The 22,777-nt window shown below is 35.7% G+C and overlaps 1 protein-coding gene across 2 annotated transcripts in view; it reads right to left on the reverse strand.

Annotated features, from left to right (window-relative positions):
* Window positions 1-22,777, reverse strand: part of TMTC2 (transmembrane O-mannosyltransferase targeting cadherins 2) — a 233,267-nt gene that overhangs the window by 178,090 nt on the left and 32,400 nt on the right. The gene's annotated exons all lie outside the window — the stretch shown is intronic.

Consider the following 22,777-nt stretch of genomic DNA (forward strand, 5'->3'; position numbering starts at 1 on the left):
AGAGAAAACCTAAACTTCTTTATCACTTGAACCAAAAAGTTAATTTTGTAGGCATTTTCTGCATCTAACAATGCTAAAGCCACTGATACATATTTATCAACATACAGTGCAATTAAACTGACAAACAGTCCAATATTATATGAGGACTAATGCCTTTCATAAAACCAGATTTTGCTGGACGACTTATTGTGAGTAATGTCTTCTGTGTTCTTCTTGCTAAGATAGCCATTAAAATCTTAGCATCCACATTTAACAAAGATATCAGCTGTACTCATTTCACATGCCAGTAAGGTAATGCTCAAGATCCTGCAAGGTAGACTTCAGCAATTCATGGAGCAAGAAGTGCCAGATGTACAAGCTGGATTTAGAAAAGGCAGAGGAACTAGGGACCAATATCCGCTGGATAATGGAAAAAGCCAGGGAGTTTCAGAAAAACATCTATTTCTGTTTTATTGACTATTCTAAAGCCTTTGACTGTGTGGACCATAACAAATTGTGGCAAGTTCTTAGTGGTATGGGGATACCAAGTCATCTTGTATGCCTCCTGAAGAATCTGTATAATGATCACGTAGCAACAGTAAGAACAGACCACGGAACAACAGACTGGTTTAAGATTGGGAAAGGAGTACGGCAGGGCTGTATACTCTCACCCTATCTATTCAACTTGTATGCAGAACACATCATGCAACATGCTGGGCTTGAGGAATCCAAGGCTGGAGTTAAAATCGCTGGAAGAAACATTAACAGTCTCAGATATGCAGATGATACCACTTTGATGGCTGAAAGTGGAGAGGAACTGAGGAGCCTTATGATGAAGGTGAAAGAAGGAAGTGCAAAAGCTGGCTTGCAGCTAAAACTAAAAAAAACCAAGATTATGGCAACCAGCTTGATTGATAACTGGCAAATAGAGGAGGAAAATGTAGAGGCAGTGAAAGACTTTGTATTTCTAGGTGCGAAGATTACTGCAGATGATGACTGCAGTCAGGAAATCAGAAGACATTTAATCCTTGGGAGAAGAGCAATGGCAAATCTCGATAAAATAGTTAAGAGCAGAGACATCACGCTGAGAACAAAGGTCCGCATAGTTAAAGCAATGGTATTCCCAGTAGTAACATATGGCTGCGAGAGCTGGACCATAAGGAAGGCTGAGAGAAGGAAGATAGATGCTTTTGAACTGTGGTGTTGGAGGAAAATTCTGAGAGTGCCTTGGACTGCAAGAAGATCAAACCAGTCCATCCTCCAGGAAATAAAGCCAGACTGCTCACTTGAGGGAATGATATTAAAGGCAAAACTGAAATACTTTGGCCACATAATGAGAAGACAGGACACCCTGGAGAAGATGCTGATGCTAGGGAGAGTGGAGGGCAAAAGGAAGAGGGGCCGACCAAGGGCAAGGTGGATGGATGATATTCTAGAGGTGACGGACTCGTCCCTGGGGGAGCTGAGGGTGTTGACAACCGACAGGAAGCTCTGGTGTGGGCTGGTCCATGAAGTCACGAAGAGTCGGAAGCGACTGAACGAATAAACAACAATCAGCTGTACAGTTTATAGGGTCCTTATCAGCTTTCAAAATTATTGTTATATACACCTCATAATATGAAGCTGGCAGGGCCTCTTCTTCATAAAATGTTTCTTTATCTCCAATGCTGTAACTATAGTCTTTCTTTGAATTGTTTATACCACTCTATAGGTAATCCATCTTTCCCTGGGGCTTCGAGATTTCATTGCATTAATAGTTTCATAAGTTCCCTGTAATGTTTGGGGTGCAGCTAAAGTCAGTGGCTATCAACTTTTGTACAGCTGGAGACCAATATGTGCTTCTAGATTAAAAATATTTCAGGCAAAGGCAATATGGCTTTAGCTGTTCATTTAGAGATTGCAAGAATTACAGATGAACAGAGAGGACCCAGTTCATATTTTTAACAATTATTCTCTTGGTGCCAAATGCAGTAGTTTGTTTAGAGTCAACTTCATACACTCCTGAGATGCAGATGTGGGCCAATCTTCAATTGGGTGCAGCTCCTTTGATGCTTCAAGATAATCTTTGATCTATCTGAGGAAAAAAAATCATCAGAGGAAAAGCTCTAATACTATGCCCAGAATATGTGATATCAACTGGATATTATAACCTTTTATAGAAATTGCTGACAAACATGTTAATCTGAGGATAGTAGCTAATTGTTTTGCTTTTTTTTATCCCACCTTTATTATTTTTATAAATAACTTGAACATCCCTAAGTCCTTCCTCCTCCTATTTTCTCCACAACAACCACCCTGTGAGGTGAGTTGGGCTGAGAGAGAGTGACTGGCCCAAGGTCACCCAGCCGGCTTTCATGCCTAACGTGGGACTAGAACTCTCAGTCTCCTGGTTTCTAGCCCAGTACCTTAACACTAGACCAAACTGGCTCTCTTGAGTTTAAGAGAAATTTTATTATAGAGAGTTTACTAATTTTATTGTGGTAAATCAGAAAAAAATATATTTTCTGATGATATTTCATCATTCTCTCAGCTTTTGGAAAGAAGATTCCAAAATATTGCATATTGGGGCCATTATCAGCCCAGATGCTTCCAGTGAGAAACTGCAGTCCATGTGCTGCTACACTGCTTTTAGGATAAGAATCTCCATTTTCAAAATCAATATATCCCTTTTAGGTAAAGAAGAAAGTTCTTTTTTTTAATAATTTTTTTTAGTTTCTTTTTAAAATGGATGCCTACAGAAGATAGAGAAAATGGAGAAAACTGTGATAGAAACTACTCAAATTGTCAAATATCTACAGAGGTCTAGTGATTAAGGCAATGGGCTAGAAACCAGGAGACTGAGAGTTCTAGTCCCACCTTAGGCCTTTAAAAAATAAATAGGAAAATTAAAGATCTGCAAGTCCATCTCAATCATGGGTGTCTTTGGGCTAGGATGCTTGCTGAAAGGGGAAAATGAAGGGAGATGTGTAAGGCACATTGTGTTCCTGAAGGCTATAAATCTGAGAAATAAGCAAATAACATATCAAAATAGGTGAGATATTTTATTCAGAGCTACCTTTAAGAACCCTGTTTCCAGAATACACTTAATAAGCAAAATGTCAGCAAAATGTCCATAAAGGGTTGCCAGAGCATTGCAAAAAAGAATGTCTTATTTTAACCTTGATCAAATAAACCAACTTTATATTCCTTCCTTCTACTTCTAACAGTCTTAATCTTTAATTCAATCAAATATTGTCATAGGATTTGATTTCTCTTCAATTCTTCTTTATCCCATCACACATATTTCTTCAAGGCTTTAACAAGCCTTTTTGGTAGATCTAATAAGAAAACATTTTCCAGGTCATTCTCTTGGTTTATCATTTGTATTTCCCTTTTAATTCTTAAAACTTTAGCCAGTTTTTTTTTAGCCAGTAAAGCATCCTTTTCCAAATCATTCTCTTGGCTTGTCATTTGCAGTTCTACATTCTGTACTTCCTCCATCTTGTCAGATAAAATTTGTTCCACATTTGTCATTCCTTCATTAACATCTTTTAGACATCATCTATCCATAGAAGCAGACATCATTGTTGATATTGTAGTTATTAATTTCTGGCTCCTTTCTTCAAAGATCTCCTTTAATATATCCAATGTTATAATGTATCTTATCATTCTGTAAGTCCTTGTATTAATTGACATCAGGGTTGTATTTTTTTTTCTTCTGCTTAAAATTTTTGTCCCCTCTAGTATCCAGTTTCTGAAATTATCACTTATCTTTTGTTATGACTTGCAATTGCCAGGATAACCAAAATAAGTCTGTTTCCCATGAGAAGTTATTTATTTTTTATACTTAATTCCAAAATCTTATAGTAAAAGTCAAAATTCCAAAGTTATCTGGGCCCTTAATATCTTTATAACTTTCTTAGATCAAAATTGTATTTAGCGTTTTGCTGTTTAATTCAAATTCTTTAAATTCTTAGCTTATAATTTTTCTTTTGTTTAGAGTTGAAGATAAACTCATCCATGAAGACTTTTCAAACCTGTTATTCCGAAAGTTTCTGATAGCTTTAGAATAGCTAATATATGATTTATGAAAGTGATTAGAAAGTGAGGTTGTGAATTTAATGTCCTTTAAAAATCTCCATCACAGTTGTGAGCAAGATGGCTGATCCCATCGTCTCTCGGCACTTTAACCTGCAGAAAGCCTCTGTCCCACAGTCTCCTTGCAAGGAGCAGCCACCTGGAGCACATGTGGGCAATCTCCTGTATTATTATAATTAAGTAAGTAAGTAAGTAAGTAAGTATTTCCATTTTCTTCTCTTTAAGTTTATTTTGTATTAATTTTTTTTTTACTATTGTAATTAAAATTCTTAATAAAAATTATATTTAAAAATAAATAGGAAAATTAAAGATCTGCAAGTCCATCTCAATCATGGGTGTCTTTGGGCTAGGATGGTTGCTGAAAGGGGAAAATGAAGGGAAATGTGGAAGCCACTTTATGTTCCTGAAGGCTATAAATCTGAGAAATAAGCAAATAACATATCAAAAGAGGTGAGAGATTTTATTCAGAGCTACCTTTAAGAACCCTGTTTCCAGAATACACTTAATAAGAATCATCCTAAGGACATTCACTAGGAAGACAGAAGTTCAATCCATTCTGTTCCCAAAACATACTCTGTTTTCAAAAGACAAAGAACAGAACTAAAATAAATTTCAGTTCAAAGTTTTAGAATGTCACAAAAACAAATTCATCAATCAATCTTCACTTTTCCTCTGGGAAACTCTGAACACACAGTTTACTGTAACTTTTTAAGCTGAAACTCTACCATCATTGCCTCTGGGAAGGTTGATAATAAAGGCAAGTTTGTGTTGAAAGAGTCCATTTTAGCTTCAGCCCTCTTTGGCAGCATGTCCCTCATCAGCTTCATGGAAGTCTTCTCAGAGCAACAACTGCAACTTCTGGGGTTCTTAATGGACAGAGAGAAGTCATTGTTCACAGTGTTCACAGATGCCTGTTTTCACCACTCACCTCTTATTTTTCATTTTAATAGGTGTATCAAAAACTTTCTTCTGGTGTGACATTTAAGGACTGGAAAAAATGAAATATGCTAGCGTGGAAAAAAAATCCCTCCAGGAGACACAAAAGATATATCCAGAATTGCTGATACAGTCAACTGCCAAACAAATGCAATATGGAAGGTGTAAAACATCCATAATTTTGTCTCCTTTCTGTAATTACTATACACTACCTGTACTGACAAACTGAATTTCTGATTCCATTAATACCATGAAAAAGTATAGCAAGTTGGTAATTTAGCTGGTCAGCAATACACAAATACAGTGGTTTTTTGTGATTGTCATACTTCATAGAAAGTAACTAAACTTTTACCCCTCAATATACAATAGTTTGCAGTTTTCATGAGAGAAAAACTATACACACATTCACATATATACATATTAACCCAAATTCATACTTACACACACAGATGTGTGTGTGTGTTGCAGGGTAAAATGATAGTTGTGCTGTAAATTCTATGACAAGCATGGATTAGTTTATAAGGATTATTATACTTTAAGCACAGGAAGGGAAGAATATAACTTTCTTTGTGATACTGAAATTATAAAAGCCTTGATACTAAAAAATATTTTCCAGCTAGTAATTCATTGCAACTTATATGTTCCCAAGTCTGATATGAGTTAAATAGTTAAATTACTGATATGATACAGAGCATTCAATGAGATAATTTTAAGGCCCTCTTTGCAGGAAGATAGAGGTAAATGATATTCCAAGATATTAATGTATAGGCAAAACTATTTCCTCTAAAGTTATTGTCCCTTTAAAAAAATAAAGTCCCTTAGAAGACATACTCTCTTATTATTTATAATGGATTGATGACTGATACTGAGACAGATATTGACAGCACTTTCTTTAAGCCAAAGGTTATTTCATAATAATGACCATATATGTATATACAGCTCCTATCTTACTGAAATCTCATAAGCAAGTTAAATTTGTTTTATTTAGGCATACCTTGATCCCCAATTAATAAATTGAGTATGTCTAACTTGAGTTTTGATTTTGACATTCATTCTGGTTTCGATTTTTTATTATTTTTTTCTCTGCTTTGATGTTGTACGTGACGCAAAGTCCTTCGGAACTGGAAGGGGTTATAAGGTCAGCATAACAGCAGCAGCAGCAGCAGCAGGATTAAGGTATTAGGCAGAAACAGAAAAATATTTAGCAGAAGAGAAAAAAATGGAATTAGTTGAACAAAATGACCCCACAATATTCCTACATCTAACTTTGTACAGGAAGGCTATAACAGATCCAATTTATCACCTCCAGGGAACAAAGTATGTTTGAGAAACAAATCAATAATTTCCTTTTTGAAGCTGTCAAAAAACTAAATATGATATTTTGCCTAATATAGAACACTCTCAAAGTATCTAGATTTCAGTTTCCTTCTAACCCAGACTTAGCTTAGGTTCTGATCATCATTTACTTCTCTTCGTTGCTGCCAACAGGAATGAAATTCTAGCCTGTTCTTATCCTGTAAACATTCCATAAACTTTAATTCTGAACTCAGAAGACATGTCAAACATGTCTCCAGACCTTCTTTAAATGAAGGAGGAAGGATATCCTCTGCTGTATCTGCTCTAACATAGCTTTGTCAAAGGATTTCCTCTTAAAGTATATCTTATCTGATCATCTTTTATAAAGCTAAGGACTTTCCACATTTACTTATTTTTTCCAATGAAGAACTGTAAGCACTTGTTCCTTTATACGTATGTGGGTAAATATTAGTGGGCATTTATATTTGCCAAAAGAAATGCACCAAAAAAAGAGCAGGGCCACAACAAATAATACATCAGTTGAATTAATTGCTACTAATTAAAACTGCCTCTAAAGATATACCATTTACAAAATTGTTACCTACCTGCATATATTAACTACTCGTGTGCCCAGGATTATACAAGTATACAAATACACACACACACTCACACACTTTCTCCCTTTCCAGCATTAACAGGGGAGAAAAAAGAAAGTGAGAAACAATGTGGTAAAGAAGGAAAAATAGAAGGGGTAACCTCATTGGCAAGGGAAAGAAAAGAAAGGGCGGAACAAAACTGGATGGAGAGGAGGAAAGGGAAGAAGTAATGGGAGAGGAAAGAAAGGAAAGAGAAGGGACTCCTGCTTTAGTATTACAAAAAAGTTGAATTCACCAGGTAAAGAGCTCCCCACAAGCAGTAGGCTAATTCTCAAGGGTATTAAAACTTTACAGGAGGGAGTTCTGCTGCTATTTGTAGGGCTGTTTATCAGTCATCATCTCTGCTTACCCCTCAAGATCTAAGAGGGAGGGCACACTTGGATCCATTTCATTAAGGCAGTGTTTCTCAACCTTGGCAACTTTAAAATATGTGGACTTCAACTCCCAGAATTTTGGGAATTGAAGTCCACACAACTTAAAGCTGCCAAGGTTAAGGAACACTGCATTAAGCAGTATCATCTTGTTGGACCCAGGAGTCGTGCCTTCTCTGTGGCAATGCCTGCCCTGTGGAACAGCATCCCTCTGGAGATCCGCATGGTCCTGACCCTGCTAGCCTTTCGCAAGGCACCACAGACCTGGCTGCTCCCCCAGGCATTTGAGTCAGAGGGTTGAGTGAGCTTTGCTGGTTAACGTTTCTTTGTAAGTCAGAACTGTTGTTTGCAACCTTGGATGTTATGATTTGGATTGTTTAACTTTTTTTTTTACTTTGTACAGTCACTCCCTGAGATGGTTGGCCATATAAATCATTCAAATAAATAAATAAATAAACCAAATAATTTGCATCTTATACTAATTCCTTTGTTTTCAAAGCTTCTTCTATTCATACCAGCAAATGTTAAGATATCCTGCCCCTTATTCAGAGGTAACTAACATCTTTCATCTTCTTCTCAGCACGCCACAATAAAAATTTAGTAAATCTGAAAACAAAACAAAACAAATCAACTAAGGAGTCATACGTACTTCCACAGAAGGGAATTCCAAATATGTGGGATCATCTTTAAAAAAAAGCACTAGCACCTGCCAATCTAATTTGAACTAGTAAGTAAAAGAACAGCAAAGGAAGTGTTGGAGACTATTTCAAAGCCTAGGAAGATTCATAGTTGTGCAGACAGTTCAGTAAATAATATGAGCACAAACCATTCAGGACTTTAAAAAGTCAAAACAAGCACTTTAATTGAGCTCAGTCTTAGTCCCAACATTTGAAGTAAAGATTCCACATTGGGGGGGGGGGGGGAACACCACTGAGGATTGTCTTCCTATACTTTACAAAGCGTGACAATTGGTTTTCTACCACTTTTGTCTTCCACGTGCCTGAAAGGAAAAATCCACTTCTTTTCCCTATGGAAGAAAGGGACATGAAGGCTAAACTGCTCATGCTATGAGGCAAATTGGAAGTTCATCATTCCCTCCAATGAATTTTCTGGATTATCTTGATGTAACATATAAGAAGAAACACCATGATGTCTTCATGCCTCATCCTGGCATCTGATTTCTACTTTACCTACCAAACCTGAATGTTTATTAGTTGGCATTAACAATGCAATATAAGAAGCTGGAAATAACATGTTTCATTGAAATATTGCAAATCAATATACACTGAAAGGTTGGCAGAGCTGGAAAATCATAAAAAGTTACTATAAAACATTTTGAGAATCTTTGGGAGAGTTGTTCAGAATTTCTGTAAATGCACACATATTGATAATCAATAGCAGAAACCAAAAATTGCAGCTAAGGCCTCAAATATAGATGAAATAATATATAGAATAGAAAAGTGAAAAATGTTATCAGCACTGAAACTCTGATTCAACTATATCCTCAGAGTTCTACAAATCTGACTGCATATGCATTACACTGCAGACCTCTGCATTTTTCCTATTCAAACAAGCACAGATTTTGGTTTATTGCCTTCATTGCAGTGATAACAATACAAGAAAAGTAGAGAATTTCTGTCTTGAAGATTCTTAAGAATAAGGAAACCCCACCCCCTATTTTTGCACTGCATTCAAGGTGGTATGAATTTAGGACTACCAGACATAGACTACAGATACAGCTTCCTGTATCTCTCTGCTACCATCAAGAAGCTATCCTGACTTTTACAGCCAGATCTGGTAGTCTTAATGTACTTAATGTTCATCTCCCTGAAAATATATAGTTTCAATAGAAGAGAATATATGTAGCTCAGGGTTGAACTGTGGAGTCCTTGGTAGCACATCACGGATGATGTTACCTAGTTGGGTAATGAAATGTCTGCAAGCAAACAACCAAGCTCAGACAGCATCAAGGGCTCCACAATATATAGTTTATCCTACTACATTTTCTCCATCGCTCTCCCTCCCACAAAAAAGAACAAGTAGAAAACTTTATTCTCTTTGTCCTCAGCACCTCCATATGTCATAATACATCCTTGTTTTGAGTTCTTGCTAAGTCCTTTGACTTCCCTGGAAAACTCTTCCTTGATGCAACTTGACAGTCATTTTGGGGGGTTAGTAAAGCAATCAAATTTTCTCAAAGGAACTGTCTATATCAGCTGAAGATTGTGTATAAAGTAATTTAGTTAATAGTTGAACTTGGTTCCAGTAAGTTTCAGAACAGTATTTACATGGAAGTTTTATTAATTATTCCAATAAATTATTTACTCCAATTAAAGAGCCAATAAAACTTATTACAAGCTGTTCTTAAGTATTTGTCTCAGTATAATTTTAATGTTTTATTTACCTAGTACTCTCATGAAACATAATATTTTTATATATAAAAAGAAGGCCAACAAATATCACATTTCAGAAAAAAAGCTAAACACCAGTACTAAGTTATCAGAATTACTGGCAATGGTAATCACATAGTATTCTGTGCTAAAAGCATCTCAGACAGAGGCGTGTAAAAACACCATGATTCAAGAGTATTTTAAACTGTTCCCCAGTGATCATGCAACCCACTGCACACTGCCATATCACACTCAAACCAGGTGTTTAGAATTCAAACCAGTTCAGATCTGAAAATCGTAGGTGCCAAGCCAAATGCATAAATACATACACATATGAACGCACACACACAATGTATGTATGTAGGTATGTATGTATGTACAGTATGTATTAAAGAAATAAGGCCCATGGACACTTATATCTTTATATGACAGTCATTGTAAAAAGGAAAGACCAGAGGTTTATTTATGTATTTATTTGTCAAACTTGTACCCTGCTGCAATCACACAGACTTTCAGAAGTTCACAATAGCAAAAATATTAGCAAAACATTGCTAAACATCAACAGTAATAAATTAAAATTACATAATATAAAATTTTAAAAACCTAATATAAAAGAACATCATCAGCAACTTATTACAAAAAGACAAAATCCCATGGCATCTCCCCCCCCCCCAAAATCTCCATTTTTAATTGCTGCAGAAAGCCAGTAACAGTCAGGTGAATCTAATTTCCCTGGAAAACTCTTCCTTGATGCAAGCACACCCACTAAAAAGCAGCTTCTGTGAGCCTCAACACCAACCTCCCATCACCTCACAAAAACCAACCAATAGGTTTTTTTAGGAATCACAAGTCAGATAAATTCTGGTTAGAAGAAACTTGAAGGTACCTTGATGCCAAGTCATAGACTATGTTATGGGTTAATACCAGCACTTTGAATTGCATGTGAAAGCCAACAGGAAGACAGCATCGGAGCCAAATACAATTTTACATGTTCCTGGGTAATGACTGCCAACCAACAACTGGGCCATTATATTTTGGACCAAATGTAGTTTCTGAGTAGTCTTCAAAGGCAGCCCTTTATAGAGAACATTGCAATAATGATGAGGTCATGAGTCACCTCACAAAGTATTTCCCTTCCAGGTAAGACAACTATTGCACCAGCTAAAACAAGGCACGGGCCACAGTTACAACCTGTTCATCTCACAATACCTATGAGTCCAGGAAGATCCCCAAGTTGCAGACCTGCTCTCTCAGGAATAATGCTATTCTGTTGAGGGATAATAGTGAAGCTTTCAGAGCCCTTCAACAAACAGCAACTCTTCCATCCTTGAACTCAACTTTAGCCTGTTCCATCCCAACCAGCAGATGTGCTACCTGGGCCTGCCTATCATCACTATTTCCCCAAGCAGGTATGAATGTCTGTTCTGCAATTAAGGTTGTATGAATCATGCAAGGACTCTAGATGGTGTATACTTTTATCCTCTATTTATATTTGGATACCATATTTCCTTCTCCCTTTCACATATTATGTATTAAACCCAATTTGTGATGATATTTGAAGCAACAAATTATGCAGTAAAAGCTTTTTCCCATGCATAATTCCCCAAGCATTTTTTTCTGAGCTTAAACATGGATGGGAAGTCTATAAAATGCTTCTATGAAAAAAAAATTCCATGTTAAAGCATCTACTGAAATAGATTTCATCTTAGTTACACCAAATTATACATCCCAAAGACTTTGAGCCAGGCCTCCAACATTCATCTTTATCTGCACTAAATATTTTACTAGACGAGATGAACTCTCCTGAATATTGGAAATCTCAATATTTACTCCCTACTAGAAGGCAAGTATTGTGAAGCTGCTGTTTCTTCTGGAAACTATTAATGAGCAACATCTCCAAGCGCACTGCAATAATAAATTTTGAGAACATAAAATTAATTATCATCATTGCAAAATCCTTATTTTTAAAATACTGGATAAAATACAGTGGCAAAATGCAATTCAGAACATGTAATTTCAACAAAGTTACAATACCAGTTTTCTCCTGTAAGCAGGTATATGCTCTAAATTAGTATGGATAGTTAATTGGATTGTACCATGTCCCAGATCCTTCTTCTTTCTACACACAGCATTTTATGGTGTACATTTATAAGAAGACTGGATCCCTTCTTCCCCTCCACTGTCACCACACCTGCCTGAATTGTCAAATGGAGTCGAACATATATGTACCAATTTTCCTACAGCTACAAATCATTCTATGATCCTAAGCACAGTTAAGATACAACTGTTTGAAGATTGTAGCGTTAACCTTTTAAGCTATAATTGTAAACAGCTGGCAAGGAACTATTTTGCAGAGGGGTTTTTTCCACATAAAAAAAGGATATATTAAACTTTCCCAGTATTGGCTGATTATATTAGTTAATTTAAACCATAGACCATAAAATGTTGTCAACCACTATTGCTCCACAGACTGCTATGTGTTTCCATAGCAAGTGTAAGTCTCTGTGAATAGAAGATTATAAGCTTTAGCATGAATTCCTGTATTTTGTATCACTGATATTCCAGTTTGATTGTTTACTCTGAATGAACTGCAAGATAATAATTCATAACTATTGTGTGCAAATATATGTATCAATAACCTACCAAAAGTAGAAAAAAAACTACCTTTACAAACTAACTTATCTTCATGACATCCTTGGAAGGGACACTGAAGCTAGTGAGAAAAGCTATGAAAGAATTATAATTAGAAGTAATCCAAAGTTAATATCCTTTCCTCAAACTAGGACCACTGCTAAAACTCTTGGGTATAAAAAGTGGAAATAGCAAGTACTAGAAAGTGTGATTGCACTTGGATTGCATTATATATTTTAAGGGATTCACTGGTTATATTTTGGATAAGGCAGTCTATGAGATTTTTAGAGTAGATATGCTACCAGATGTGGGCTGTAAAAATCAGAATTACATCTAGCAAAGAGTTAGGGTGTCTTACAGTGTATCATTTTGCTGCCATAAAATGGCTATCCAAACGTTTGGAACTCAGATGTGATAGCTGTATTCTAATCCAACTTATTTGCCATAGAAGATATTTTAACACAACATCCCTGTGTTAAGAGAATATCATAGTATGCATGCTCGCTAACTCAGAAAAAAACAGTTTAAAAAAAAAGTTTGAGGACTTCTTGTTGTTCCACATTTTAGAAATCTGTCATGAAAATACTGTAATTCAGAAACAAGCACATGGCACATGATTCTAGAAGAGTTACAAGTTAAATTTGTGGACCTATGTAACAGGAAATAGCATCAGTGAGTGGTTCACAACAGCTGCAAACTATTTCTTTAGAATGAGGCCTTTTCTTAGCCCTCACTAAAATGTAACATATCTTTAAATAGTCTAAAGGGAAGCTGGGTTCATTGCATTTTTTAGGCCACTTCTCACTGTTTCATCTAAATTATAACCAAATGCAGTATTTTACTTGGTAATTTTAAAAGTTCCTTTGCTGTCAGTGACAGTGGCTTACATCCAGGAACTATCAATTTCAAAGACTTAAGACAGTTATCAAGAGAACTAACATCGGTGCTTTTTAAAATAGAAAGCCAACCTACTGTGTTCAAAAGAGTTAATATTACCACCAATTCTGACTGAAATGAATGTGCAGGATCTCTGGAAATTCAGAATGGGGATGAGGAAGGAAGAAGCAGGCATTGCCATGCCAAACCACTCAAGATAAAGTAACACCACAAGAACGAGGAGAGGAACTGGGGAGAAAATAACCCAACTTAACTAGCTCTCTATCCCATTAGTTGTATCTCAGCTCCTGATTATGATCCAAAATGTTTATAATGTAAGAAAGAGAGTGCATAAGCAAGAAAAAGCATAAAAGGGCACCTACAAGATAAAGAATTTAAGAAAGGTTGTAGCAAGTTCCTTCAGCACATGACATCACACTGCTCAAAAAATTAGTTCTGCCATCTCAATTGCCTGCTTCTGCAGCTGTTTCCCACATCCCCTTTCTAAGAGATCAGTGTTGCTCAAAGTGTGGTCCAAGGACCCCTGGGGGTCCCCCAAGACCCTCTCACGAGTCTGCAAAATCAAAATTATTTGCCAGCCTTTGTTGCAAAAATAATACAATATTAAAATCCCATCAAATAGTCATGAGAAGCAGTAGTGACAGCAAATGAGTCTATTTTAATTTTTAATATAGTAAATATTAATAAATATAACCCAAACGAAATCTCTTTTGGGGTCCTCCATAATTTTTAAAAGTGGGAAGGGGTCCTGAGAGAAAAAAGTTTAAGAAACACTGTCTCAGCCAATCAGAGCAGAAGGACTAGTATCTTGCCAACTGCTTTTCCAGCTGACTAGGTTCTTGAATTTTCCTAGTGGCCACTGTTAAGAGCAAGAGAAAGCAGAACTGAATAGCCACTTTGTTATTTTAAAAATGCATAGTTTTAATTATTACTTTTAATGCAAATTGCTCTGGGAAATGTATGCAGTAAAAAAAGGATTTTAAAAATATAAATCTGTGGTATACCTGTTAAAGTGTTGGACAGGGACCAAGGAGACCCAACTTCTATTCCACTCACAGTTAAGGATTTTTACTTTTTAACTTTTGAAATTTAGTATCATCCACTGAAATTGAGCACAAAGGTATTTATGACAGGTGAAATAAAGTACTTCTTTATACAATTCATCGCTCAACTATGGAATTCTGTGCCATTAAATGTACTGGTGATCATCATTTACTGTAGATTATTTCAAAAGTGAATAGAATCCATAAAAGTCAGGGCAATCAATAGCTTTGAACTTGATGGGCTGATTGTTTTTTAAGCTATTAAGCCTGGATCACAAGTAACATATCTTTAATACCAGTTCATGGGGAAAACAACAGTGGAAGAGAACAATTGTCCTACAGTCCTGCTATAAGCTTTCTAGATGCAGGAACCTTTTACTGGATCCAGCAGGCTTATATATTCCTGAATTGTTAATTTTTTTAACCAGGCACTAGTATCACTCTTACTTTTTATGACATCTAAAGATAATCATTCCATCAATTATTTTCATTCCTGTCAAGTTGTCCTAAAATAGGAAGAATGTTGTCACCAACACCCAATACTATTGGGTTCATTCTCCACATTAATAGCATACCCCCCCCCCAAAAAAATTGAATTCTAATTGTTTCGAATTCAAAATATTTTTCTGATCAGTGGAACAGGTGTTTTGAGTACAAATGGACTGTTCCAATCATTTCTGGGAGCATTTTGGGATTAAAATAGCCCAGTTTTAAGTTAGAAGTCTTCCATTTTGATCTTGTTTAAGCTGCAAAATTTACAATGCATGAACCCAATAACTGAAAACACTCTAGGACATGTTCAGTACAATATCAAACATTTTATTTGATTATGTGGCATCAAGTCATTTTTTACTGCTAGAGACCACATAGATCTTTTCCATGATGATCTATCCCTAACCTGGTCTTTCAGGTCTTCCAATGGTGCACCCATCACCACTGTAACTGAGTCCATCCAACTTCTTGCTGGTCATCCTCCTCTTGATCCTAACCCTATGCAGACTAGGCAACAGTCAGATAAGAGGCAGCTTAGCCCACAGAAGCAATGGGAGTATGACAAACATCTCAGACGTGACCCTCCCTAGTTTCTTGGACTGTAAAGGCAAGCAGGGAGAGATGTACTTTCAGACTTGCAAGATTCTGTTACTGTAACCTTACAATAAGGTAGTGTTAGTACCCATGGTTAATGCTTCTTGTCTGGAATACCTCTAAGGCCTAACATAAATCTTGCAAGTCTCATCAAGATACAGCTTTCCTCCCTAAAACTGCCTAAAATGTCAATTTGTAGGCATTTTTTTTTCATCTTTCACTGTTGAGTTTTCCCATGTTCATGCTTTTTACATTCCATGTTCCTTCTGTAATTCTGTCTTTACTGCTTCATAAAAAGTTCACATGCAGGATAAATGTAGGAGTACAAAAGCTTATAGTGTACTGTTTAAAGAACAGCTCACCACTGAAAATATGGAAATCTCATTCACCATTTGAATAATGTTTTATCCATTAATTATGAGCTTGCTCCGCAAACCCTTTTCTAACATGAGAATGTTAGCATATGACAGCAGAACTTGTGGGATGGAAGGCAAGAAGTCTCAAGCCTCTTCTCCTCTCCTCTGAGGTTTCCTATCCATCCTCCTGCATTTTGGAGCAGTGCCGTGGTAGTTCTTGCTAACATTACCCAATATCTGGGCAGCCCCTCACCTGGCATCTTTCCCCAATCCCAGTGGGTAACAGAGATAGGGCTGCCACAACTTGCACTGACTTACTGGCATTTCAAAAGGTAAAGATGGTGAGGGAAAAAAAGAGTAATTTCTATAATGCCGCTTCTAACTCCATAATATACTGATGTGTGAGAGCTGTGTTTTTCAACCTTGGGAACTTTTAAGATGTGTGGACTGGCAGGGGAATTCTAGGAGTTGAAGTCCACACATCTTAAAGTTGCCAAGGTTGAAAAACACTGGACTAGAGGTCTAGAGGTTGTAGTCCTCTGTTGTTGTTCTTAAGATACCACAGGAAAAAGTACTATATTGATGCTGAGCCTAAAATGTGCTTTCTGTTTCTGTTTTCTAATTCTAAGGTTAAAGAAGAAAATCTGTCAAACACTCAGCTTGGGTCACCCACCTATGAATAATGGCTAAGAGTCAGGGAAGATGATTGCTGGTTCAGACAACAGGGAGCCAAATCATGACTTTGAGAGAATGCCAAGCTTTAAAACATGCTACCAGTAAAGAGGGCTGAGAAAAAAATAGACCTGTATGACTCCTTAAGAGGACAAGGTGTTAACTCCTCTATCAGGTAAACCGAAGAACTCCAGTTATATAAGAGCATCTCCTAGGCCTTCTCTTATTAAAAAATAAGTCTCCTGTTACCTGACCTTGTTCCTGTAACTTCACTTCAAATTCCTCCTGTTTCTTGCCTTGTGAATAGAACTGGATTTGACCTTGAACTGTGTCATGGACTTCTCTGGTGTTAGGTCCTCAGACTGTTTCTTAGATGACCCAGTTCTCCTGCCTTCAGTTGCTTCCAACCAGCAGATGCACCCAGATTCACTGTTATAAACTAAGAACTGTTTCTGTACCTGTTAAGTCTCTGTTTAATTCTTGAGACTCAGTTTGGGCTTATTTTTTCTCTGCTACTATGAACAACAAGCCAGTCAAAAGCAGACTTGCACTCTGTCTGCTTTTTTGTATTTAGCTATGGTAGAGGTTGAAGGTATCTCTCCACATGTGTATGACAGAGAGGGCATCTCTTCTTTATGAAGATGTTGACTCTACCCTTGGCAAGCAACCAGTGAATTCATGAGCCTGCCTGGGATGCTGACTGATATTCACAACACAGATATCCTATATTCTGCTTGGGAATTCCACTAATGGTGTAGGCTTATCTTGGCCTTTGACTAGCTGCTGAAACATAATTCTGTGCACAGCTATTCTTGCTTAGCACATTCTAGAATTCCAACCCAAGGAATTCTACCACTCTTTTCATATGAAAGTAGTACTTAGTACAAATAAGCAGCAGCAATGGTATCTGAGACACATGTATCATATAAGCCAGATTATTTGAATTGGGATATCACTGACCCTGCTCATCCAGCAAGTGAAAAACTAAAAAAAAAAAGAAAAAAGAAATCAAGCTGTAGGCAACATAGCAATGGCAGCAATCAATCGTAGTGGTCCTAGTTATAATTATGGTTATAATTACTCAGATGCAACAGTTGAACATAAGTTCAGAGAACATCTACATATTCTTTGCAAATGAAGTAAAGTTTCAAGAATGACAATCCATAATAAAAAATGAATATTACAAGTCCATATATATAAAAAATCCTACTTGCTTAAATGTTATAAAAATATTATTAGTCAGCTGATTTTTAATATGTTTAATATTAGTCAGCTGATTTTTAATATTGCTATTAGTCAATGGTGAGGTCATATATCAAAAATCTAACAAATAAATGCAATCAATCAATCCTAGTTATAATATAGGGTTTGGTTTAGTGGGATGTGTGAACCAAGTCATTATGGCCTGTTTGATGACACACTGTTAAAATACACCATGGCTTGGCCCAGTGTGTGAGTTCAATTAATGTCTGATCACATTAGAAGTTAATATCAAACATGAATGGGGCAAGAAACTAAATTTTCCTTCCCAATAGTAAACTGTGATGACTTGAGTATAACCTGAAACAATTAACAGCCATAACAGTCACTAGAAAAAAAAAAGTACATCTGGACATCTGGTAGGTAGTGTTTTTCTGACCTTATTTTAAACTTTATTTTAAAAAGAGATTGAACTTTCAAGAACATACCCAATGATATTCTGACATTAACAAAAGCCTATTTATTGGGAGAAGTGGTTAAGAAGTAATATGGAATCTTAACACGCTGTTATTTTGTACCTTATTTCACTGAAAAATTGCAAAAAAAAAAAAAAAATCAATCACAATTGCCGAATACTGTATCTGATTTTGCTCCCTTAGAAGTACAATCTTGGTGTCTCTAGTAGCCCCAGCTGCCCAATCATAAAAAGTATTTTTGTAGCTGTAATGTATGTTGCTATGAAAGGGAACCCTTAAAAGATCACATCCACAGAGGCAAATATGCCTCTTGATTATCACTTCTTGAAGTAAAGGTTCTGACTTACATCAGCTGTGTATCTCAGACTTTCACCCATTGGGACAACCAGTTATGTTTCATTTTCAGTGGTTTCTGAGGATCATTCAGACTCCTTACTGGCTTGCTAGCCTATTAATTTTCACGTTTTGCCACACAGTTAATTTTCCAATCAGTTATTAAAATACATGAAGATATATTATGTCCTAATTGTCAATAACTGACTCCAGCTATTAGCTATCGTTCAACAGCAGAAATTAACACATCAATGTCATGAAAGAAAGGAGAACACAAAATGACATATAGCAAATACTGTATATGCCACTATGTACCCTGCACCACTCTGCCAGTGCTGTCTCCATGTCATTCTGCATCAAGAGAGGTGCTCTCCCCATTCTGACAAGAAAATAGTGTTAAGTTATGAAGATGGTAACAAAACCAGCAGTAATTTGAAAAGACAGTAATGATTGTATTCCATTTTTTTTACAAACTCCATCTATGCGTCATAACTAGAAATTAATCAGGATGAGCTAAGACTTCTGCTACGCAACATTTAATGAATTTCACTATTTCCCCTGTTCCCAGATAATTAAGGACATGAAGTGAGCAAACAAGGGTGAAAACACATATTAGTGTTGTACTCAATTATACATGCATGCATAACCTTGATAACGAATTCAATTTAAAACAGAAAAAAAATGCAAGATTTTAATGAGTATAGTTTGTGAAATATAGTCACCAATACAAGAGGAGCCAGAGAAATGAGGGCACTCCCATCTATTTCAAGTATTTGCTGAGCTAGTTTAATAAAGGTTCCAGAATATCGGGCTTAGCTGACTTAAACAACTGTCACATTTTTTAAGTTTAGATGACATTTCATTTCTATTTCATAATACAACAAAGACTTCCTAAAGAAAAAGAGGAAAAAAGAATCCAAGCTATTTATACCAAGCATGAAGATACATCCACATTTCTGCCAAATTTAATCATTTAGTTTAGAAGACCTATCACATCTTGAACTGTACTGTAACAACTGCCCTTTAAAACTTCCAAACTTTTCTTATTAAACAAAATTTATAATAAAATCAAGCAAACAGAATCTTGTTCTGTTTATTCTATATTAACAATGTAGCCAATTTAAACTAAAAAAAGCCATTAGCTAATAAATCAAGAAACACCCTTGTGCCAACAATTCTATTCCTTGTCATTTTCTTTTGTCCAGAAATTCTTTGCATTAATGAAAACAGAACGGATATGTTAATTACAACCCACAGTATTATAAATCTAGTGTGCTGTTTCAAGATTGAGGGGATATTTAATTCTTTCTGCATTTTAAATGTATGGGTCAATAAGGATTTAAAGAGCAAGTACAGTTTAATGTCAGTAGAAACCCACAATCTGACTAATTAATTAATGAGAACTGAGATACAGAAACTGATCAGCTAGGGGGATCTAAGAGAATATGGTGAAAATTTAAAAAACACAGAAAACAGCACAATAGCTACTCAAAAATGCAAACATTAAAAAAGAAAGGTTGTCCTTGGGAGGGAGATGGGCAGTGATAAAGTTTGATAAATAAATAAATAAATAAAATTGTAGTCTTTGCATGAGACTTGAGGTTTCTTTTTTAGGCCAACAGCCCAATCTTATTCTGCATGATCAGCTTTATCATTTGGCATACTTCAGTTTCTTTATGGGATATAAGGGATGATGTCAAAAGAAAAATAATACCATGAGAACAATTAGAAAGTTATCATGTGATAACTTTAATATCATGGCAGCAGCTTGGCTCCATATTAAATAAAGGCATATTTGGAAGATTTTGAGACAGAAGTATAATTTTACATGGGAATTTTGGTAAGTTTAATTTAACAGAATATTTACATGACAAACTTATAATCAGGAACAATATTCTTTTTCTTTGTGTGGGAAGCCTTGGTACACAGAGTTATTAATACCTTGGATGAGCTTCTTCCTAACAACCATTTTAAAACATCTAGAATCTAGATTGCCCCAAATTGTGAAATGGCAGGATATTTAATTAAAATAACTTTCACAATTTGGTCCAGATGCAATAGCTGCATTTAAATTCCTGAACTGTCAATACTGGAATCTCTTCTGATTAATTACAATCTACATTCTTTTTTTAATAAACAACTAAGAGTACCATTTGACAGATAATATTTATTTGCAAGGATTTTAGAATAAGTAGTTAGACCATCTTAATAAATCAGTGGCCAAGGTTTTCAAAGGTATATTCCTGATGATCTTAAGATGAGACTAATTTAATGTTGGAAAATGTAAAACCCCCAGATTATAATCTTGAATCAATGAAACATATTCACTTTCTCTGAATATGATCTGCCTCTTTATTGATGTATGTAATGGAAAGAATGATCACTATTATTCTATGTGATCAAGTTTTAATGATGTGTTTAAAATATGGACTCAATTTGAAATATAAAATAAAAATAAATAAATTACTTTATTTATAAGAAAATTAATGTGTTTTGGCTGTTACTTTTTCTTTTTTCCCTTTTTTCTTTTCCTATATAAAAACAATGTGGTAAAATTAAAATCTCATTTATTTATTTGAAGAACTCAAATAGCCACCTACCTTATATAACAGTCCTAGGTGGCTCACAACGAACAGTAAAAACAAGAATAAAAACAAAACCACCCTTCCTACCAGGTACCGGACCAATCAGACTTCTGACTCGATCCCTACCCAAGGCCAATGCTTGGGGGAACAGCCAGGTCTTCACAGCCTTCCAGAAGGTTAAATGGGTAGGGACCCCTAGAATCTCAGGTAGGAGGCTATTAATGTGTATGGTGAGGTTTATTGCTAGGAAGATGTATACTGCATAGTATTATACCCTTAGATTTCTTACAATGTATAAAAGTCTAATCATTTATTATATGCAAAAAAATATGTAACAATTTTAGAAACAGCAACTTACAGAAGTAAATTAAAAGGAAGCATGGTCCATCCTTTCCCAACACAGCCATGTTTTACATATCTAGCAAATAATATGCCTAATATGCAAATGGAGCTGTGCAGGTTTGATCAACTAAAATTGGCAATTCCTTGGTTGGAAAACTGAATTAAGTAAAAAAAAAAAGAACTATGTTGTTAGAAATGGAGAAATCCAGCATTTTTATTTATACACACACACACACACACACATATATACATACACACATACATACATATGCACACACACATATGTATGTGTGTATTAAAATTAAGCCTAAAAGACCCAGAGAAAGCATGGACAGATTGATCACTTGCAATAACACAACTGAAATGATCTGGATGTCTCCTAGCATCATACCTTTATACATTTTTCTACACTATACAAACTAGCCAAGAAGCATAGCAAAACAAATGTTTGGTTTAATTCCCAGCACTCAAATCCATAGGTGACTGCTTTCTATATTCACAGTGGAGTTTTCAATAAAGACCAGGTTCAGAAATTAAGCAGTATTTTCCAATATCCAATATCCAGAAATGATCCAAGTCAAACTTTAAGTCAGCCAAAAGAGGCCTTAAGATTTTTTAAAAATCTACACAGAAGGCAAATTCTATCCTACCTGGTCTGGAATATCTCCAAAGTGCCTCTGTTAAATAGGACATCTACAAAATAGGAGAATTGGGGGGGGGGGGTATATGTTGGCTCTGTTTTAAGGGGAAAAGGCAGGGAAAAAGCCTTTATGCCTTATCTTACCCTGGTCATTAATATTAAGCACCATCTACTTACTCTTCAGCCAATGAAAAATCCACACACAGTTCCAAAAAAACCATTAGGCTCAAAGATTTTTGCTAACATTTCATGCATATTCAACAAGCTGAAAATAAAGAGGATCATATTTACAGAAAAAAAACCTAATTCAATTACTTAGCTAAGACTCTAGACCTGAGGGGCCTGCTTTTATAAAAATAACAACAAAGTTGTTTGCAAACTTTAGTACTGCAGTAGGGGAAGCAAATAAGCAATGCACAGTCAAAATAAGTCATCTGATCATATTGTTTTGCTGGTTGGGATTAAGTATTCAAAAGTTGTAATCTTTCTATTTGAAATTGTGATATTTTCAATCCCAACAGACCCCACCATTATGAAATAGCCTCCACTGTTTAACAAACTATGTCACCTGTTAGGTAACACAAGTACAGTTCAAACGTCTTTGCTAGGTTTCCCTCTCTTCTCTCTCACACATAAAATGTATTTTAATTCAATAACCATATTTTGATAGATGCATAAAAACATTGCTTCTTCAATGGATCTCAAATCAGTTAACTACAAAACAACGTGTAGACTGGAGCTGGCTATCCATATATTTTGACACTTCTCAAATGTTTTCAAACTTTAAAAAGTGATTATTATTTTTTAAAAT

The sequence above is a fragment of the Candoia aspera genome, chromosome 7 (genome assembly GCF_035149785.1).
Source record: "Candoia aspera isolate rCanAsp1 chromosome 7, rCanAsp1.hap2, whole genome shotgun sequence".
Classification (NCBI taxonomy): Eukaryota; Metazoa; Chordata; class Lepidosauria; order Squamata; family Boidae; genus Candoia; species Candoia aspera.